Below are 15,252 nucleotides of genomic sequence, written 5' to 3' on the forward strand. Positions count from 1 at the left end.
ATCGGAGCTCCCAACACTGTCCACGCCCTGGTGGGGGCCTCAGAAGGAGAGATCCGTCCTGGACCCTCCAGGAGGCCGGGCCCACACCCATCCTGAAACCAGATCCTGCAGGGTGGGTCTCAGGGGAGGTAAGAACAGGGAGGGGGCCTTACTCCTTCCCCAAGCAGCAGCTGACAGAACCGAGTCAAGTCCACCCGGTTCACTCCCCCTGGCCCCGGGCCAAGACTCGCCCGCAATGTCTGAGGTCCTCACCATAAAGCGGACTCAGGAACTTAACCAACCCATCACCGGCGGCCCAAGTCTCCAGCCCCGGCCTGCCAACCTATGGGGTCTCCAGGCAGAGCTCCCAGAAAGCAAAGTCAATGGCAACCAACCAGCTCCCAACCGCCTTGGCCCCCAGGAACCCTGCGGTCACCTGACACACCATCCCAGTTTACCATTCCCGTCAACCGGCAGGAGGGACATGGGGAGTAGACTGGCCTTCTCTAGCCCTTGCCAGGCAGACTGGGGACTCACTGTGCTTGAGTGAGGGGCCTATTTGCAAGGCTCCTTTAAAATGCTCCGGTTCTGAGGGCCCCAGAGGAAGCTCTGGTTTTCCCTTCCCAGCACCGGCTCTGCACATCTGCTGTGCCAGAGGAGGCCCAGCCAAACCCCTAAAAACACCAAAAAAGCCTCAGGCCGGTCAGTCTCCCTTCCTCTCTTCCTCCTTCCCTCCTCCAAAACAGCCACCATTCTGGTCAGGGGCAGGAGTCCAACTGAGGGCTGGGGTCGTGCTTTGCCACTCGAAGCCAGTAGCTGTTTATCGCCAGTTCAAGCCACAAAGCCCCCCTTCCGTCCCCACCCCAGGTCTAGTGAGATGACTCCCTCGTCTGCTGATCTCACTGGACGGAAAAAAAGACACTGCAGTCACCACCCTATTCCTGACTTCATCCCACTCTCCTTCTCACACCCCCACCCAGGGCCATGCCTCCTCCCTCCCGCACCCCCCACAGACAAGTCCTCTTTCGTCTGCGGCTACTGAGAAGGCAAGGGGCTGGCAGCCAACACCCTGAGAGCAAATCCTGACTCTCGCAGGTGGAGGGGTGGAGGGAGGGGTGGTTTCAGGGTTAGGCCCTCCCCCTCAGCCCTCAGTTTCCCTCCATCAACCCCACCCTTCTCCAAAACGGGGGCTGGCTGGCCCTGTTCGACCCACCTCTCTGGGCTGGCACTGGGACAACTGGCAGTGGTGGAATCCCCTGGGACCAAGCGATCAGAGGGGTCATGGAAGTGCTGTGCTTCATGCCGTGGCTTCTTCAATCTCACTCTCGACACTTCTGTCACCAAATCAGAAAGAAAACATGGCCAGGAGCCGAGGGTCCCGGACCCCTTTCTCAGACTCCCCGGGCCCCCTTCTCTTCTCCCAGTCCAGCTATGCCTTAATCCACAGGCCTCCCCAGCGACTGTACCGTCCTCGACCCCCTCGTCCCCCCAGTCCTCCCCCACTCTCCCTGTGCGACAGAAACAAAATCAGAGCATTCCCAGGGCCAGAACCAGGAATATAATGATGACTCAGAACATTTTCAGACACTTTTTTTTTTTCAAGCAAAGTAACTGAACTGTCAGCACACTGGCACCCCAGGCCTCAGCCGCTCCCCATCTCGGGTCTGGCTCTCCTCGCTCAGCTGCCTAGAAGAATGTTCTCCTGAATTTGGAATCACCCTCCCCCTCGCCAAGCTCAGACTGATCTCTCCTCCAGCCCCAAACACACAATCCCAAAAGAAAATGAATACTAGGCTGGGGATGGGGATATGAGAAGCAGCATGGCCTAGCGGAAGGGGTACAGGCCTGGGAGTCAGAGGACCGGGGTTCTAATCCCAGATCCACTACATAATTTCTGTGTGACCTTGGGCAATCACAGATTCTCTGTGTCTAAATTCCTTCATCTCAACATGGGGATTCAATGTCTGATAATACTACTACTAATTATGAAATCTGTTAAGCGCTTACTATGTGCCAGGAACCATACTAAGTGCTGGGGTGGCCACAAGCAAATAATAATAATGATGGTAACAAATGTCATTATTATTATTATTATTATTATTAATAGATATTGAGTCCCTATGTTGCAGATGAGAGAACTTAGATCGTATTGGACATTGACCGTGTCCCACATAGGCTCCCTGTCTTATTTCCCATTTTACAGATGAGAACTGAGGCCTAGAGAAGTGAAGTGACTTGCCTAAGGTCACACAGCAGACAAGTGGCAGAGCCAGGATTAGAAACCATGACCTTCTGACTCCCAAGCCCGTGTTCTATCCACTTCCCCATGCCGTTCTCCCCCCTACGTAGATTGCGAGCCATACGTGAGGCCTGATTACCTAGTATCTACCCCAGACCTTAGCGTACAGTGCTCGACACATAGTAAGTGCTTAAGAAATACCAGAGTTACTATTATTATAAAGAAGAGCATGATCTGGGGAGTGGAGAAACGGAAGAGGGAGAAGGGAGACAAGAAGAGGCAGGGTCCGGACAGCCTGTCTGCTGCCTTCTCCCCCTTTTGGCCCCTGGCCAGGACCTTCATAGGCCCCGATGAAAAGGACCAGCAATAGGACGAGGCGGTTCATTCCCTCATTCCCTCCACCTAACCAAGCTCCATCCTGAGCAGCAAAGGCTTGGGGTACACACACCGGGCAGCCACAGCCAGGCCAAGTCAACAGCAGAGAAAACGAGAGCCAGTCCACACACAGAGCGGGTGGATGGGGTGAAGGGCGACAGACTAACAGGGGAAGTGCTTTAAAAGTCTTCTGGAATACGAAGCACTGGGGGAGTGGAGGGACAGAGAAAACAAGGGAGAGAGACAAAGAGAAACAAAGTCAGAGAGGTAAAGAGAGACCGAAAAGAGAGGCGGAGAAAACGAGGGGTTGAGATACTGAGAGGTAGAGAGAGAGACCGCGGGATAGAAACCAAGAGGTAAGGAGAGAAGAGGGGAAGAGGGTGAGAATGAAGAGCAGGAAAAAAAAAAAGGGATGCGGAAGGCAGGTCAAGGATCCCGAAACTGAAGGCTGAGCTCACCAGGAACGGGGTCTCTGCTACTGGAGAGCAGCACGAGGTGCAAGAGAGACAGTCCTCCGGAGAGGAAACGCACCCCGGGTTGGGACTCCAGAACATGCTAGGGGTTCACCATCATTTTCTCAACCTCCCTCAGGCGCTCTGTTTCAAGGGCAACATTTAGCTTAGGCAGAGCACAGACCGATCACTCCTCCTGCCCCTCTGCAGGGGGAAAAAAGGAGAAGAAAATAAATGGCTCAAAGCAGGAACAAGCAAAGAGCCTGACGCCAACAAATCGCTCTATCAGCAGAGTTGATGGTTTCGCTCATCCTACTGGGAACCGGGGTGGTGGGGAGGAGGAAGGGAGGGACCTCAGACTTCCAGCCCCTTCAGGGCGCGCGCAGACACGCGCGCCCACAAAAACAAACGCAAACAAATAAAATTGGTGCGAATTGGTGCAGTTCAACCTCTACACTGCCCATTCGCCCGACACCCTCTGGCAACGAATAATCCGTGTCGCCGCCCCTCTTCTCTTTATTTCTGGGCCCGGGCCCACCTCCCCTGTGCCCGTCTGCTTCCTCACATCCTCCTCTCTCTCTCTCATTGATCTCTATCTGATCAATAGCCTGGGGTTGCTGCGTTCTTCTGGCAGGAGTCGGCCCGGCCCGCCTCTCCCTCCCGCAGCCGCCCCAAGATGGACAAAGCAAGGTTCGGGAGGAGGAGGAGAATACGGTGTCAGGAGATGAAGGCCCCCCACCTCTCCCCATTCCTAGGAAGGCCTGGAGGGGGAGGGTCGCTGCGGCAGGGGGAGGGGAGGACCGGCCCCCACCCTGATAGGAATGGAGCCCAGCCGGGGCCGGGGAGGGGGCTGCACACAAGTCACCCCACAGAGGACACAAGGATTTACGCATCTCCAACCATTCAACCCCAAGCCTCGAATGTGTTGGGGGAGGAAGGGGCAGAGGAGGGTGGGGGGCTGAGGCGCAGCTCCCACCATCATCACCGCCACCACACGCCCTCCCTCCACCTCCACAATCTGGGGTCGCTCGGGAGGGGGGCAGGGGGGAGCCGAGGGGCGGCACTGGTCGCAGAGGGGCTCGACGAGGGCCCGGGCCGAGAGGTCGATGGACGAAGCCTCCGGGGCGGGAAGGCACAAATGCACCAGACACGCAGAACTTGGGAGGGAGGCTGTGGGGACAGGGAAGGGGAGAGGGGATTATTTCCTCTCCCCCCTGGTGGGAGGGGAGAGGAAAAGGGGAGGGGGTCCCGGGACACTCACTGGGGATGCAGAAGGAGAGAGGGCCGGCTGCGCGAAAGGGGGGGATTATTCCCGGCCCCCGCGGGGGAGCGGTCGGTCCTGAGGCATCCAGCTTGGGGTGCGGGGAGGAAGGGAAGAAGAAGAGGCGTCCAGCAAGGAGGGGCTGAGCGAGGAGAGGATCCTCGTCCTAAAGTGGACGGCTAGGAGTCGGGATGGGGGTCGCACCCTGGGATGCACTGACCTGTCCGGCCCGGACGAGGCTGGCCCGGGGTGCCCTCCTGCTGTTCCTCCGGGCTCCGGCATGAAGGCGGAGGGGATGGACGGCGGGGCGGGGGGACGGACGGGGCTCGGGCGCTGTGCTGCGCGCTCGGTCCGGAGCAGCAGCCCTGGGCTGGGCTGGGCCGGGCCGGGCCGGGCTGGGCTGGGCCGGGCCGGGCCGGGCCGGGCCGAGGGGAGGGAGGGGCCGAGGGGACCTGCCGCCGCCCGGGGAATGTCGGAAAATTCTCAGGCCCCAAAGCCGCCGCAAGAGACCGGTCGGGGACCGGAGCAAAATTCCTCAGCCCCGCGCCCACCCACTCCCGGAGGAGGAAGACGGAAAAGAGGAAGGAGAAGGAAGAGGAGGATTAGCATCCACAACCGCGAAGCTTGACGCCTGCAAAGCTTAACTCCCGGGCGTGGAAGCGGCAGGATAATAATTAATAATGATGTTGGTATTTGTTAGGCGTTTGCTATGGGCAGAGCACTGTTCTTAGCTCTGGGGTATAATAATAATAATAATAATAGTGTTGTATTTGGTATTTGTTAAGCGTTTGCTATGGGCAGAGCACTGTTCTTAGCTCTGGGGTATAATAATAATAATAATAGTGTTGGTATTTGGTATTTGTTAAGCGTTCGCTATGGGCAGAGCACTGTTCTTAGCTCTGGGGTATAATAATAATAGTGTTGGTATTTGTTAAGCGTTCGCTATGGGCAGAGCACTGTTCTTAGCTCTGGGGTATAATAATAATAATAATAGTGTTGGTATTTGGTATTTGTTAAGCGTTCGCTATGGGCAGAGCACTGTTCTTAGCTCTGGGGTATAATAATAATAATAATAGTGTTGGTATTTGGTATTTGTTAAGCGTTTGCTCTGGGCAGAGCACTGTTCTTAGCTCTGGGGTATGATAATAATAATAATAATAATAGTGTTGGTATTTGGTATTTGTTAAGCGCTTACTATGGGTACAGCACTGTTCTAAGCGCTGGGGGAGATACAGGGTCATCAGGTGAGGCTCACAGTTAATCCCCATTTTACAGATGAGGTAACTGAGGCGCAGAGAAGTGAAGTGACTGGCCCAAAGTCACACAGCTGATAAGCGGCGGAGCTGGGATTCGAACCCATGACCTCTGACTCCCAAGCCCGGGCTCGTTCCACTGAGCCACGCTGCAGTGTCCCGTACATAGTAGGCGCCTAACAAATACTATTATTATTATTTATCTTGTCAGCTGTGTGACTGTGGGCAAGTCACTTCACTTCTCTGGGCCTCAGTTGCCTCATCTGTCAAATGGGGATTAAGACTGTGAGCCTCACATGGGACAACCTGATTACCCTGTATCTACCCCAGTGCTTAGAACAGTGCTCTGCACATAGTAAGCACTTAACAAATACCAACATTATTATTATCCATCAGAACGGCACCGGACCCAAAGCCAGGGTTTTTGCTATAAATCCTGGCCAGGCCTGAACTGCCTTGGCTTCCTTGCATGTCCACTTAGACTCCCTGGGGAGTTGCCCCTGAACCGTAAGGGTCAATCTATCAATCAGTGGTGTTTATGGAGCGCTTACTATGTGTGAAGTACTGTACTAAGCGCCTGAGAGAGTATAATACGACAGAATTAACAAACATATCCCTCGCCCATAAGGAGTTTACAGGGCACAAATGCTCAGGAGCTGAAGTTTGAAGCCATCAGGCCTGGAAGGTGGGGGTGCCTCGAACCCTCCACCCGGACGCCGTGGGGGGGTGGGGAGGAGAGGAATTATAATAATAATGGTATTTGTTAAGTGCTTACTATGTGCCAGGCACTGTACTAAGCACTGAGGTGGAAGGAAGCAAATTGGATTGGACATAAGCCCCGTCCCACAGAGAGCTCACAGCCTTAACTTCCATTTTACAGATGAGGGAACTGAGGCACAGAGAAGTGAAGTGACTTGTCCAAGGTCACACAGCAGAAAAGTGGCGGAGTCGGGAGGTGGCGGCCCTCGGCTCGGGTCAGCCTGCCCGCCATCATCAGGCCGATGGGGCCCGGAGAAGTGACCGGGAACCGAAGTTCATTCAATCATATTTCTTGAGCTCTTACTATATGCAGAGCAAGCAGCGTGGCTTAGTGGAAAGAATACAGGCTTGGGAGTCAGAGGTCGTGGGTTCTAATCCCGGCTCCGCCACTGGTCAGCTGAGTGACTTAGGGCAAGTCACAACTTCTCTGTGCCTCAGTTCCCTCATCTATAAAATGGGGATTAAGACCATGAGCCCCACATGGGACAACCTGATGGACAAGAAGCAGCATAGCTCAGTGGAAAGAACCCGGGCTTGTGAGTCAGAGGTCGTGGGTTCTAATCCCAGCTCCACTTGTCTGCTTGTGACCTTGGGCAAGTCACTTAACATCTCTGGGCCTCAGTTACCTCATCTGTTAAAATGGGGATTAAAAAAATGTGAGCCCCACGTGGGACAATCTGATTACCCTGTATTTATCCCAGTGCTTCGAACAGTGCTCTGCACATAGGAAGCGCTTAACAAATACCATAATTATTATTATTAGGACCTTGTACCTACCCCAGCACTTAGAACAGTGCTTGGCACAGAGTAAGCGCTTAACAAATACCATCATTATTATTATTATTAGAAAGTACAGTGCAGCAATGAAGAGAGACAATCCCTGCCTGCAACGGGCTCACAGTCTGGGTGGGGCGGGGGGAGCAGACATCAATAGAAGTAAAGAGCTGTCAATAAATAGAATTATAGATATATACATGTAGATTCATTCATTCAGTAGTATTTATTGAGTGCTTACTATGTGCAGAGCACTATACTAAGCGCATCCCCTTGATTCTATTTATCGTGATTGTCTTGTTTTTGTCTGTCTCCCCCATTAGACTGTAAGCTCATCAATAGGCAGGGATGGTCTCTATCTGTTGCCAAACTGTACATTCCAAGTGCTTAGTATGATGCTCTGCACATAGTAAGCGCTCAATAAATACTATTGAATGAATGAATGGAATTTCCAATTGGGCAATAGATAGAGACAATCTATCTCAGATTGTCAGAAAGAGACTTATCTATCTCTATCTATCAAATAGAGATACATAAGTGATGTGGGGTGGGGATGGGGGGAAGAGAGTAGGGAGCAAGTCATGGTGAGGCAGAAGGGAGAGGGAGCTGAGGAAAAGGGGATTTAACCTGGGAAGGCCTCTTGGAGGAGGTATGCCTACAGTAGGGCTTTGAAGGGGGTGAAGATTCATTCATTCATTCATTCAATAGTATTTATTGAGCGCTTACTATAATGTTGGTATTTGTTAAGCGCTTACTCTGTGCAGAACACTATTCTAAGTGCTGGCGTAGATACAGGGTAATCAGGTTGTCCCACGTGAGGCTCACAGTTAATCCCCATTTTACAGATGAGGTAACTAAGGCACCGAGAAGTGAAATGATTTGCCCACAGTCACACAGCTGACAAGTGGCAGAGCTGGCATTCAAACCCATGACCTCTGACTCCCAAGTCTGGGCTCTTTCCACTGAGCTATGCTGCTTCTCTGTGCAGAGCACTGTACTAAGCGCTTGGAATGTACATTTCGGCAACAGATAGGGACAATCCCTGCCCATCGATGGGTTTACAGTCTAGTTGGGGGAGACAGATGGACAAAAACAAGACAACTTAATAGCAATAAATAGAATCAAGGGGATGTACACCTCATTAACAAAATAAATAGAGTAATAAAAATATATACAAATGAGCACAGTGCTGGGGTGGGGAAGAGTGACTGGAGGATTCATTCAATTGTATTTATTGAGCGCTTACTAGGCGCAGAGCACTGTACTAAGCGCTTGGAATGGACAATTGAGAGATAGAAACCATCCCTGCCCAATGACGGGCTCACAGTCAAATCGAGGATGTGAGGATGGAGGATGTGAGCAGGGAGGGCGTTCCAGGCCAGAGGCAGGACGTGGGCCGGGGTAGACGGCGCGACAGGTGAGACCAAGGCCCAGTAAGGAGGTTAGCAGCAGAGGGGCGGAGTGTGCGAGTTAGGGTTTAGAAGAAGGGAAGGGAGGTGAGGGAGGAGGAGGAAAGGCGCCCGAAAGGCCGGTGTGGGCCCCTCAATGGGCTGCGTGGGGAGAGGGGAGGAACTCTGTGGTGGCCACAGCACAGAGCAGCGCGCGCTCCCAAGGACGCCTGTCGCCTCCGCGCGCGGCCCCGTTTGACCCTGTTTGTCAGAGAAGCAGCGTGGTTCAGTGGCAAGAGCCCAGGCCTGGGGGTCAGAGGTCGTGGGTTCGAATGCCGTCTCCGCCGCTTCCCAGCTGGGGGACCTTGGGCTGGTCACTTCACTGGACCTTAGTGACCTCAGCAACGTGGCTCAGTGGAAAGAGCCCGGGCTTGGGAGGCAGAGGTCATGGATTCGAATCTCCCCTCGGCCACTTGGCAGCTGTGTCACTGTGGGCAAGTCACTTCACTTCTCTGGGCCTCAGTGACCTCATCTGTAAAATGGGGTGAAGACTGGGCGCCTCACGTGGGACCACCTGATGACCCTGTATCTACCCCAGCGCTTAGAACAGTGCTCTGCACATAGTAAGCGCTTAACGAATACCATCATCATCAATCCCAGCTCTGCCACTTATCAACTGGGTGACTTTGGGCAAGTCATTTCAATGGGCCTCAGTTCCCTCATCTGTCAAATGGGGATGAAGACTGTGAGCCTCACATGGGATCACCTGATGACCCTGTATCTACCCCAGCACTTAGAACAGTGCTGTGCACATAATAAGCGCTTAACAAATACCAGCATTATTATTATTATTATTGAATAAATGAATGAATGAACAGTGCTTTCACATAGTAAGCGCTTAACAAATACCACCAAAGTAAGCGCTCAATAAATACTAATGAACAGTGCTTTGCACATAGTAAACACTTAACAAATACCACCATAGTAAGCCCTCGATAAATACTATTGAATGAATGAATGAATGAATGAACAGTCCTTTGCACATAGTAAGCGCCTAACAAATATCACCAAAGTAAGCGTTCAATAAATACTATTGAATGAATGAACAGTGCTTTGCACATAGTAAACGCTTAACAAATACCACCATAGGAAGCGCTCGATAAATACTATTGAATGAATGAATGAATGAACAGTGCTTTGCACATAGTAAGCGCTTAACAAATACCACCATAGTACTGTGACTCTGGGCAAGTCACTTAACTTCTCTGTGCCTCAGTTACCTCATCTGTAAAATGGGGATTAAGACTGTGAGCCCCACGTGGGACAACTTAATTCCCCTGTGTCTACCCCAGCGCTTAGAACAGTGCTCTGCACATAGTAAGCGCTTAACAAATACCGACATTATTATTATTATTAATACTATTGAATGAATGAATGACCAGTGCTTTGCACATAGTAAGCACAACAAATACCACCTTAGTAAGCTCTCGATAAATACTATTGAATGAATGACCAGTGCTTTGCACATAGTAAGCGCTTAACAAATACCACCATAGTAAGCGCTCAATAAATACTAATGAATGAATGAACAGTGCTTTGCACATAGTAAACACCACAAATACCACCATCGTAAGCACTCGATAAATACTATTGAATGAATGAATGACCAGTGCTTGGCACATAGTAAGCGCTCAATAAATACTAATGAATGAATGACCAGTGCTTTGCACATAGTAAACACTTAACAAATACCACCATAGTAAGCGCTCGATAAATACTATTGAATGAATGAATGACCTGTGCTTTGCACATAGTAAGCGCTTAAATACCACCATAGTAAGCGCTCGATAAATACTATTGAATGTATGACCAGTGCTTGGCACATAGTAAGCGCTTAACAAATACCACCATTTTATTGGGATTTTGGAGGCCGAGGAGCCCGAGGGCTGCTTCTCGGGTCCGGCAGGGGGCGCGCGCGCGCGCTCACCCGCCGCAGGCCTCGAGCTGAGCGGACGCTCGGCGAGGGAGGTCGGGCCCAGGCGGAGGACTTGAGGGGAGCCCCCTCCTCTCCCCTCCTTTCACCCTCCCTTCCTCAGCCTCTGCGGCTCACAGCGTCACTCTTTCCGCTATTTCCTTCTCCCTTCATTCATTCCATAGTAATAAGCATCATGTTGGTACGCCAAGCACTGTACTAAGCATACTGGGGCAGAGGCAATGCAATCAGCAAGTCTCTGTACCAGGTGGGCATAGGAAAGACCAGGTGTTTAATATAATAATACTAATGTTGGTATTTGTTAAGCGCTTACTATGTGCAGAGCGCTGTTCTAAGCGCTGGGGGAGATACAGGGTCATCAGGTTGCCCCACGTGAGGTTCACAGTTAATCCCCGTTTTAATAATGTTGGTGTTCGTTAAGCGCTGCCTAGGTGCCGAGCACTGTTCTAAGTGCTGGGGGAGATACAGGGTCATCGGGTTGTCCCATGTGGGGCTCACACACTTTTAATCCCCATTTTACAGATGAGGGAACTGAGGCACAGAGAAGTGAAGTGACTTGCCCACAGTCACACAGCTGACAAGTGGCAGAGCCGGGAGTCGAACCCATGACCTCTGACTCCGAAGCCAGGCTCTTTCCACTGAGCCATGCTGCTTCCCCATTTTAGAGATGAGGAAACTTGAGGCAGAAGTTAATGACTTGCCCGTGGTCACAGTAGCATCGAAATCCAGGTGCCCCGACTAGGAAGCTGTTTTAAACAGGCAGCGTGGCTCAGTGGAAAGAGCCTGGGCTTCGGAGTCAGAGGTCATGAATTCGACTCCCAGCTCTGCCACTTGTCAGCTGTGTGACTGTGGGCAAGTCACTTCACTTCTCTGGGCCTCAGTTACCTCATCTGTAAAATGGGGATTAACTGTGAGCCTCACGTGGGACAACCTGATTACCCTGTGTCTACCCCAGCGCTTAGAACAGTGCTCTGCACATAGTAAGCGCTTAACAAATACCAACATTATTATTTAAACCCTCTTCGCCCCCCTTTCCCTCTGCTCCTCCCCCTCTCCCATCCCATCCCCTCAGCACTGTACTCATCCGCTCAACTGTATATATCTTCATTATCCTATTTATTTTGCTAATGAGATGTACATCACCTTGATTCTATTTATTTGCTATTGTTTTAATGAGATGTTCTTCCCCTCGATTCTATTTTTTGCCATTGTTCTTGTCTGTCCGTCTCCCCCGATTAGACCGTAAACCCGTCAAAGGGCAGGGACTGTCTCTATCTGTTACCGATTTGTACATTCCAAGCGCTTAGTACAGTGCTCTGCACATAGTAAGCGCTCAATAAATACTATTGAATGAATGAATGAATTTGTTAAGTGCTTACTATATGCAGAGTACTGTTCTAAGCGCTGGAGGAGATACAGGACAATCAGGTTGTCCCACGTGAGGCTCACAGCCTTAATCCCCATTTTAATAATAATAATAATGATATTTGTTAAGTGCTTACTATGTGCAGAGCACTGTTCTAAGTGCTGGGGAGATACAGGATAATCAGGTGGGCCCAGGTGAGGCTCACAGCCTTAATCCCCATTTTATTATTAATAATAATAATAATAATGGTATTTGTTAAGCACTTACTACGTGCAAAGCACTGTTCCGAGTGCTGGGGGAGAGACAGGATAATCAGGTTGTCCCACTTGAGGCTCACAGCCTTAATCCCCATTTCAATAATAATAATAATGATGGTATTTGTTAAGCACTTACTATGTGCAAAGCACTGTTCTAAGCGCTGGGGGAGACAAGGTGATCAGGTTGTCCCATGTGGGGCTCACAGTCTTCATCCCCATTTTACAGATGAGGAAACTGAGGCACAGAGAAGTGAAGTGACTTGCCCAAAGTCACAGCTGACAAGTGGCGGAGTCGGGATTAGAATCCATGACCTCTGACTCCCAAGCCCGGGCTCTTTCCACTGAGCCACGCTGCTTCTCCACGCTGCTCAATGGTATTTATTGAGTGCTTCCTCTGTGCAGAGCACTGGTCTAAGCGCTTGGAATGGACAACTCGGCAACAGAGAGAGACCGTCTCTGCCCCATGACGGGTTCACAGTCTAAACGATCAGATCAACCTCCCTTCGGGTCCACCTCCCTTCTCAGCCGTCACTCGTCTCGCTGTGTGACCTTGGACAAGTCCCTTCACTGCTCTGCGCCTCAGTTTCCTCATCTGTAAAATGGGGATTGAGACCGTGAACCCTACATGGGGCAGGGACTGTGTCTAACCTGAATGGCTTGTATAATAATAGCACTTACTATGTGCCAAGCACTGTTCTAAGTTCTGGTATTGTATGGCATTATCATATTTGTTAAGCGCTTACTTAGTGCCTAGCACTGTTCTAAGCACTGGTATTGTATGATGTTATGGTATTTGCTAAGTGCTTACTATGTGCCAAGCACTGTTCGAGGCAGTGGGGTAGATACAAGGTAATCAGGTTGTCCCAAGTGGGGCTCAACAGTCTTAATCCCCATTTTATGGATGAGGTAACTGAGGCACAGAGAAGTGAAGTGGCTTGTCCAAGATCACACAGAAGACGAGTGGCAGAGCCGGGATTAGAACCTATGTCCTCTGATTCCAAAGCCCGTGCTCTTTTCACTAAGCAATGCTTCTACCCCAGCGCTTAGTACAGTGACTGGCATATAGTAGGAGCTTAACAAATACCATAAAAGGGGGCACCTATGCTCCTGGGCTTCCCATAAGTCCCCCTCCACTCTTTTTCCAGCCCCCCGGGCCCTTCACCATCTTTCTTGTCCCAGATCCCCAAGAAGTAAGCTCCTTGTGGGCAGGGAATGTGTCTTTTTATTGTTATATTGTACTCTCCCAACCACTTAGTCCGTGCTCTGTACATAGTAAATGCACAATAAATTCCATTGAATGAATGAATGAAGCTCCAACAGCTCCAAAGCCCTGTCCCTGGCCGCCGTATTCTTAGGTCTTTGTGCAGCCAAAGCCAGGAAGACAGCACTGCCTACCCGCCTTTGGACGGGGCTCTCCAGCAATAAAAACGGTCGGGAAACCAGTGACCGTGTCTGAAGCTTTGGAAGGAGCACAGACAAAAAAGCAGGAAGACAGACTGCCAGACTAAGTGAGAGATAGAGCAAGATAAGACAGAGTTGGGAAACCCCGAAAGGAAGGGATACCCAGAGACAGAGAACACAGAGAAGAGGAGGCAGATAGGAGACCAATATTCATTCATTCATTCATTCAATTGCATTTATTGAGCGCTTACTATATGCAGAGCACTGTACTAAGCGCTTGGAATGTATAATTCGGCAACAGATAGAAACAATCCCTGCCCAATGACGGGCTCACAGTCTAAACAGGGGAGACAGACAGCTAAGCAAAACAACAAAACGAAACAAGACAACATCATCAAGATAAATAGAATCATGGAGCTATACACCACATTAACAAAATAAATAGGGTAATAATATATACAAATAAGCACAGCAGAGGGAAAGAGGGGCTCAGTCTGGGAAGGCCTCCTGGAGAAGGTGAGCTTTCAGTAGGGCTTTGAAGGGGGAAGAGAGTTAGTTTGGCGGATGTGAGGAGGGAGGGCATTCCAGGACAACGGTAGGACGTGGGCCAGGGGTCAACGGCGGGACAGGCGCGAACGGGGACTGTGAGGAGGTGAGCGGCAGAGGAGCGAAGAGCAGGGGGTGGGCAGTAGAGAGAAGAGAGGAGAGGTACGAGAGGGCAAGGGGATGGAGAGCTTTGAAGCCAAGAGTGAGGAGTTTTTGTTTCATGCAGAAGTTGATAGACAACCACTGGAGGTTTTTAAGAAGGGGAGTGACATGCCCATAATGTTTCTGAAGGAAGATGATCCGGGTAGCGGAATGAAGAATAGACTGGAGTGGGGAGAGACGGGAGGAAGGGAGATTAGAGAGGAGGCTGAGTCGGGATATTATGAGAGCTTGTACCAGCACGGTAGCTGTTTGGATGGAGGGAAAGGACAATTCTTGGCAATCTTGTGAAGGTGAGACCGGCAGGTTTTGGTGACGGATTGGATGTTTGGGGTGAAAGAGAGCTGAGTCAAGGATTCATTCAATAATATTTATTGAGCGCTTACTATGTGCAGAGCACTGTACTAAGCGCTTGGAATGAACAAGTTGGCAACACATAGAGACAGTCCCTGCTGTTTGACGGGCTTACAGTCTAATCGGGGGAGACAGACAGACAAGAACAATGACAATAAATAGAGTCAAGGGGAAGAACATCTCATAAAAACAATGGCAACTAAATAGAATCAGGGTGATGTACATCTCATTAAACCAAATAAACAAAATAAATAGGATGGTAAAGATATATACAGTCGAGCGGACGAGTACAGTGCTGAGGGGGTGGGATGGGAGGGGGGAGGAGGAGAGGGAAGGGGGGAGAAGAGGGTTTAGCTGCGGAGAGGTGAAGGGGGGTAGAGGGAGCAGAGGGACAAAGGGGGGAGCTCAGTCTGGGAAGGCCTCTTGGAGGAGGTGAGTTTTAAGTAGGGATTTGAAGAGGGGAAGAGTATTAGATTGACGGAGGTGAGGAGGGAGGGCATTCCAGGACTGTGGGAGGACGTGGCCCAGGGGTCGACAGCGGGATAGGCGAGACCAAGGGATGGTGAGGAGGTGGGCGGCAGAGGAGCGGAGCGTGCGGGGTGGGCAGTAGAAAGAGAGAAGGGAGGAGAGGTAGGAAGGGGCGAGGTGATGGAGAGCCTTGAAGCCTAGAGTAAGGAGTTTTTGTTGGGAGCGGAG

The 15,252-nt window shown here is 50.9% G+C and overlaps 1 protein-coding gene across 7 annotated transcripts in view; it reads right to left on the reverse strand.

The window, feature by feature from the left end:
- PIK3CD (phosphatidylinositol-4,5-bisphosphate 3-kinase catalytic subunit delta) overlaps nt 1-15,252 on the reverse strand; it is a 55,704-nt gene that overhangs the window by 22,921 nt on the left and 17,531 nt on the right. Inside the window, exons 1-2 of one of the 7 annotated variants that reach the window (XM_029065764.2) lie at nt 4,527-4,631; nt 1,193-1,313 (exon numbers count right to left, since the gene is read on the reverse strand). The exons of 3 other annotated variants lie outside the window; for them this stretch is intronic. The gene's annotated coding sequence lies outside the window, so the exon portion shown is untranslated. Of the gene's footprint in view, nt 1-1,192; nt 1,314-3,051; nt 3,303-4,526; nt 4,632-15,252 lie in introns of those variants that run through there. 3 more of the 7 variants (XM_029065766.2, XM_029065763.2, XM_029065765.2) reach the window with 3 other exon arrangements.

This window comes from Ornithorhynchus anatinus, chromosome 5 (genome assembly GCF_004115215.2).
Source record: "Ornithorhynchus anatinus isolate Pmale09 chromosome 5, mOrnAna1.pri.v4, whole genome shotgun sequence".
NCBI lineage: Eukaryota > Metazoa > Chordata > Mammalia > Monotremata > Ornithorhynchidae > Ornithorhynchus > Ornithorhynchus anatinus.